Source organism: Apium graveolens, chromosome 5, assembly GCF_009905375.1.
Source record: "Apium graveolens cultivar Ventura chromosome 5, ASM990537v1, whole genome shotgun sequence".
NCBI classification, from domain to species: Eukaryota; Viridiplantae; Streptophyta; class Magnoliopsida; order Apiales; family Apiaceae; genus Apium; species Apium graveolens.
Window position 1 is genome coordinate 286,290,124 of NC_133651.1, and position 6,948 is coordinate 286,297,071.

The window sequence follows — 6,948 nt, forward strand, 5'->3', positions numbered from 1 at the left end:
AAAAGCAAATCAAGCCAAAACACAAAATTCTCTCTTCTTCTTCTTCATGCTCTCGGGTGGTTTTCTTAAAAAATGAAAGTCCAAGCTCCTCCACTTACTATTTAGCAAGGTAATTATCTAAGCTTCCCCATGGATAGTTACATACTTCCTATAAGTTTAAGCTTCTAATTCCAAGCCAATCTTTTTCTATAAATCATGAAAGAAGATGGTGAATAGTTTTTTCAAGAACTAAAATTTGTGTTCTTGAAGTTTTGTTTAGATTAAGCTTGGATAAGGGCTTTAAAGGTGATTCCAAGCCATTCTCTTGATTCTCCACTCTCCAAGGAAGGTATAAACTTCAAACCCTAGCTTTAGTTTTGAGTAATTAGGATTGAATGTGTTTGATATAGCATATGTGAAGCATGATGCTAGATTGGTTGAAGTTTGGTTGAGTTTGTAGAGATTAGTTGGTTTTGTTGCATTGTTGGAGTTGTAAATCTTGGTAATTAGTTAAAGAACCTAAGTAAAGCTTTTAGTTCATGTGAGGAATAAGTATAAATGGTTAATGTGGATTTGTTGGGGCTGTTATGATGTGGTTTGGAGGGATATTGGTTGTATGATTGATTTGGGGTTGATTTGTGGTTGGTATTGAATGGTTTAAAATTTGGGAAATCGCGTAAACATAGCCGTCGTAACGTCCGATTTTCTATAGACTGTTTTTGTGCATAACATTAGGACCCGAGAACCCCCTGCTAGATTATGACCACTGCCATGTTTATATAGCTCATGTTACGAGCTTCGTTTTGATATGTAGTTCGTTTGATTCCGATACACGGTTTAGGAGAAACGACCGTTTCAAGTAACGGCGTTTCGCGAACGAAACTTTTCCCCTCGCCTTACTTTGAAGCATAGGTTAAAGACCAAAAAGGGTTAATTAATGTATGAAACATTTATGGTAAGTGTTTTAGGCAGTTGGTAAGACACTCGCGAAGGAATCGCTTTAAAACTCGTAAAGGTTAAATTATTAAAAATGGTGGAGCCGAGGGTACCCGAGTGACTTAAGCGAATCAGTGAGCGCAAAACACGCGTTAGAGTCTAAGTTAGTTAAAGTATAGATTTACAAGTGACTTTGGTTTAATTCCAACTTACTTGTTGTTTATAGGTTACCAGACTCGTCCCGAGCCATTCGTAACCCCCAGTCGCTCAGGCAAGTATTCTATCCGTTATACTGTTGTTGTGATGTATACATTTGTATATGCATGATCTTGTGATAAATGCATGTTGGTTATTTAGCAAATTCTTGCGATATATTGTAGCATGTGATATGGTATATATGCATGCCTGTTTCATATTCTTGAAATATATATCTGTTGGTTCAGTTGATAATACCTATGCTAGAGGATAGCGGTAACTTGCATATACCCTTAGTATAGGGACCCAAAGGTGAAAATATTTTCTAAAACCGGGAGTCGAGGATCCCGAGTAGATTTTGTATATATGGATATGGATATATATAAATATATATATTTATATATATATGGTCATAGTTTTCAAAACTATTAATCGAACAAGGTTTATTCGATAACTTTAACTTTATTTTATTATTGAATATTATTTCGAATATTATTCGAAGGCGTATGACTCCTTTTATTTATTTATTTGAATATTATTTGAATATTCATTCGAGGGCTTATGACTCTTTTATATTATTTATTGAATATTATTTGAATATTCATTTGAAGGCTTATGACTCAGCTTATATTATTTAATGAATATTATTTGAATATTCATTTGAGGATCTATGACTCCGATTATTTGCTGAAGTATATTCTTTATTTTATTAAAGAATAAGGTGTCAATAATCAAACTTATTTTCGATTATTCAAATAAAGATAATACTTTCATATAAGTATATCTTTGGTTATTTAATACTCGTTCCAAGTATAAGTTTTAATACTTCTACTTCAATTATTTTTATAAAGATTATTCTTTATGGGAATATTATTTAATTAATAATATTCAGTCATTTTCTAAATATTTTGGGGACTGATTTACTTCATTAAATCAGCTTTACTCCAAACACTCTATAAAGTGTTTTCGAGTCTTCAAAATGATTTTTAAAGTTAGAGCGGATCCCAAAACTCATTTTTATATTTAAGATCTTCCTTTATTTTAGGGGATTTAAATACTCGCTCAAAACCTGGGGAATCCGGCTCTGTGGTGTATTTTATATTCGCAACGAGGTTGCAGTTTTGGTAAATGAATTGATTACTTGCCCAATGTTCGGGAAGTAAGCCCATCTAATTGAGTCGGCATAAGCGACAGGCCGGGGTACGGTCTATTATTGTGTAAGTGGCTGGGTGGCAGTCCATCAACGCGTGAGGGGCCGGGTAACGGTCTAGCGCGAGGTCCTAATGCGGCCAGGGTGATGACCGGTGAGGAATTCATCCATCTACAGTAGAAAAGGTTACTTATTGGTATCTTTGCCTGATCAGCAAGATATCTGGTTTATGCCAAAATTCTTTTCCTTTCCAAAATTCATTGGATGTTTCAAACTCTGTTCATACTTTACATAACAGAGGTTCCAGGAAATGTTTAAGAGATATATATATATGTGGATATATATATATATCGGGACTAAATAAAGTATGTCATAACTTCATTTCCTTTAATGATATTTTAAAGATGGAATCTATTCAAATCTTGTCTTGTAGTCTCATCTATGTGATGAACTTTTGAAACTGATTATAACTTGAACGGTGGTAGTTCAAGTAGTATTTGGGAAAGATATAAGTATATTGGGGTATCTTGTAACTTCATCTTTTAAACTTATATCTAGTTAATAATTGTCTTATGAATGACAAAGATTTTCAGAAAAACGTTGAGACAAGGTTAGATATATGAGATCACCTTGCAACGATATTTTTTTATACAGTTATACACTGGGACTTTGTGTATAATATGCTTGGAAGAGGACTTCCAATATTTTGAAAAGTATATATGTATATATACTGAATATTTTGCGACTTCATCGCATTAAGATATCAAACTTGGTTCATTTCTTTTGACCAAGACTTTCATGAGTACTATGAGAAGGCTCATATACTAGTAAGTATATACTAGTAATTATCTTACACACGATAAAAGATTCTAGTAAGTATCCATTTAGATACTTATATTATTGTTATCACTATATATTATGTTGCGAGCTGTAAGGCTCACTCTTGCTTTATTTCTTCATCACACAACAACAGTTAGGAAAGATGGCCAGACTTCAGCAGACCCAGCGCAAGCGCGTGGGAAGCGTCCCGCGTCTTCCCGATGATGTTGTGGCTGCTATAGCTGCAGAGGTAAATCTATTGGTAGATCAGGCATTCTATTTTTGAGAATCAATTATGTATAATTATAACTTGTGGCAGATAATGGCAATTAACTGTAAATTATCAAGTAATCATTTTGGGTTGTAATAATTTTAAATTGTGGATTCAAAGACTTGTACTTATTTCAATTTCATCTCTGAGACTATAACGGGTTGTGGTGTGTGTTAGTGTGGGGTCACAGCATAAGGTTATTATTATTAATTAAGTGAAGTGATATTGTGGAAAGAAAGACCGTGACGACCCGGATCCCCGACCCCGGATCTGGGGGTGTTACAGAAATGGTATCAGAGCTAAGCGTTATAAACCTCAGAGATGATGGGACGTTAAGATAATAAGTTAACTAAGATAATAAGAACTCTTGCCAAGTTCATAGTCGGGCTACCTAACGTAGCACTGACAGTTAAAACCCTTATGGGAACCCTTATAAATATCGTGATAGGAGCGTAGTTCGTTATCGTATATGGTAGCGGGACTCCGAACCCTGAGGTTGAGGAGCAACATCGCGATGATATTTTATTACTAATTGGAGATCGGATTGTGGATCCGATAGAGTGTCCTAATGCAGGACCGGATGATATTGATATTGAGGATTTAGCGGTTGAGGATGTTGTCCTAGAAGGGATAGTTGTTGAGGAGGATCCCATGGAGGATCCTGACAGGATTGGATAAAGGACCACTGATGAATTGATGACCATGGTTTGGTCGACTACCAGAGGTAGGATTGGCCGGTCACTACCGGAGGTTCGTTCAAGTTGTAAAGATAGTAGCCCCTTTAACGCGGCTTACTCGTAAGACTGAGAAGTTCGAATGGACAGAGAAATGCGAGAACAACTTTCAAGAACTGAAGCAGAGGTTGGTGATGGCCCTTATGCTGGCATTGCCGGATGGAAAAGGAGATTTTGTGAAGTGTAGTGACGCTTCGCACAAGGGCTTAGGGTGCGTGCTTATGCAGCACGGTAAGGTAATCGCGTACATGTCAAGACAATTAAGGTAATATGAAATTCGATATCCCCGCCCAGGAGCTTAGGCTCGTGGCAATAGTTTTACCCTAAAGATTGGAGGCACTACTTGTATGGAGAGAAGTGCAAGATTTACACAAACCATAGGAGCTCTAGTACCTTTTTACGTAGAAAGAGCTCAACATACGCCAGAGGAGGCGGTTAGAGCTAATCAAGAATTATGATTGGGAGATTCTTTATCATTCGGGGAAAGCCAATGTGGTGGCTGATGCCCTTAGTAAAAAGGAGAGACTCAAGATGATAATGTCTTTGGGAGAGTTGATAAGAGATTTTGAGAAAATGGAAATAGTAGTGAAGGTAACCGGAGCCGGTACCGAAAAGCTGTTTGAGATTCCAATACAGACCGAATTATCGGAAAAGAACATATTGTGCCAGAAAAAGGTGATGAATGAAGGCAGAGAGCCAACAAATAAATATGAGATTAATACCGAGAAAGATGATAAGGGAATAATGAGATATTCCTATAGAATTTGGGTTCCGAAAGTTCAAGAGCGTAAGGATGAGAACTTAGATGAGAGCCATAGTTTGAGGAATAAGATCTAGAGCAAACCCTGAACGTGATAGTCAGGGAGGTCGCCATCAAGATAGAAGGAACCCATGACATAATGGAGTGGAAAATGAGGATTTTAAATTAAAAGATGACCCCAATTATGGGGAGTAGGATGAAACATTCCATACTAAAGAAACGGAAAGTCGAGTAAGGAAAGGAGACCCGAGACGGTACTCCTATACGACAATTTATGGACCAGTCTAGACAGAACTTAGACTATTATCCCCAACCACCACCCTGAGGAAACAATGTGGTGTGAAATTCTTTCATAACCTTTAAATCGCTAAGCTCTCAGAGTTCCAAGGAACAGGTTGACCTAGTCGAGGCAAGAGCCTGGCTAAAGGAAATAGAGGAATCATTTGAGATTCTGAATGATTGACGAACCATAAAAGATTATTTTTGTCACTTACCCTCCTAAGAGAGAGACCACTCGCTGGTGAAAGACCAAGAAAGGCACGGAGCAAGAGATTATAATAAACTGATTTAAGTCCAGTCAATTGTTTTCGGGAAAGTAATTCCCAAAGATAAAGAGATAGTGTAAAAGCTTTAGAGCCAGAACAAAGGCAGACGAGTATGATAAATTATGAATCTAAGTTGTAAAAGTTGTCAAGATTCGTTCTGAGGACACGAATCCAGAATGACGGGATGTTTGAAATCAATGCTTATGTTGTGTTGGTTCATGAAATAATGATAAGAGAAAGGAAAATAAAAAGAAATTGAAGTGAAAAGGAATATAAAGGCAACAGAGTTTGAGGAATGATAAGGATTTTGGGTATGAGGAAACCCTAAAGACTCATATTAATAGAGATAGAAAAGTATATGATCGTCAGGATGAGGGTGATTCACCATGAGTTAAAATTGATGGGTGAAGGCATAAGAGATGCATATATTTTATCCCCTTTAAGTTGGGAGGATTCGAGGAAACATTGAGATAGTTCGAAGGATAAACATTGAGACGCGGATAGACTGAGGAGACAAGGAAGTAAGAAACTAGGAAAATTGGATGAAGGAAGTGACCTTCAAGAATGTGAAGTGTAAGACCGGTGGCATGATACCCAGAAAGGGAGACGCCAGGTATGAAAGATATCCCAACATTGAGGTGACTGTTGAGATAAACAACAAAAGTAAATAAGGAATTATTAAGAAGAAGTTCACGTTGAACACGACCAATATCTTCCAGAACATCCTTGTTATCGTTACCAAATTAGGCAAGACAAGCGGATAACCGTTGTTATCTTTTGGAGGCCATATGAATTGACCTCAATTTGAATAAGGATGCTATTATGAAGTTAGGTATAGACTATCGAGGTGGGAATGATGAATATGATAATCTATCAAGGAAATATGACTTGATTTATTCGTGGAAGGATGCAGGTACCTTTTAAAGGTGGAATTAAGGATAGAACATTGGTAACTTAAAATGAATCCTAGGGGACTGCATAAAGGTTGGCATGTCACCCTTAATAGGGACAGTATGAGTTTTGACAGTATGATTGGGAAAGGGTTAAGGTAACAACAACCTTTAAGAATCAGTGGAGAAATTTTGCAGAAGTATATAGACAATGGTTCTACTATTAGTAAATGGTATTGTGATATGCCCTGTATCTAGGGAATACAGGAGGAACGATTGAAGGATAACCTTAGAGGTTTTATAAGGAAAAAGGTAATATTCAAAATTCTCAAGAATAGAAATGTGGATAAAGGAAATATGACGTAATTATAATGATGCCAAGTGGGGCACGTGTTAAACCACGAGAAAGTATGGATCGAACCAGTAATGGTCGAAATTGTTCAGGGCAATTAGGACTTAAGAAAAAAAAAATGTTCTAAGTATGATTGAGAGTCAGTCTTGACAGTGATTAGCCTCTAAAGACTGAGGCAATAACTTATGGAAAAATGGTGATTTTTTTTCCCATCTGATTTTAAGGAAAACATCTTCACTCAAGCAGTGATCGGAAATAAGGTAGAAAATTTATTTGGAGGTGGTTAAAATGACATTGACTGTAAGGAAATTTTACTA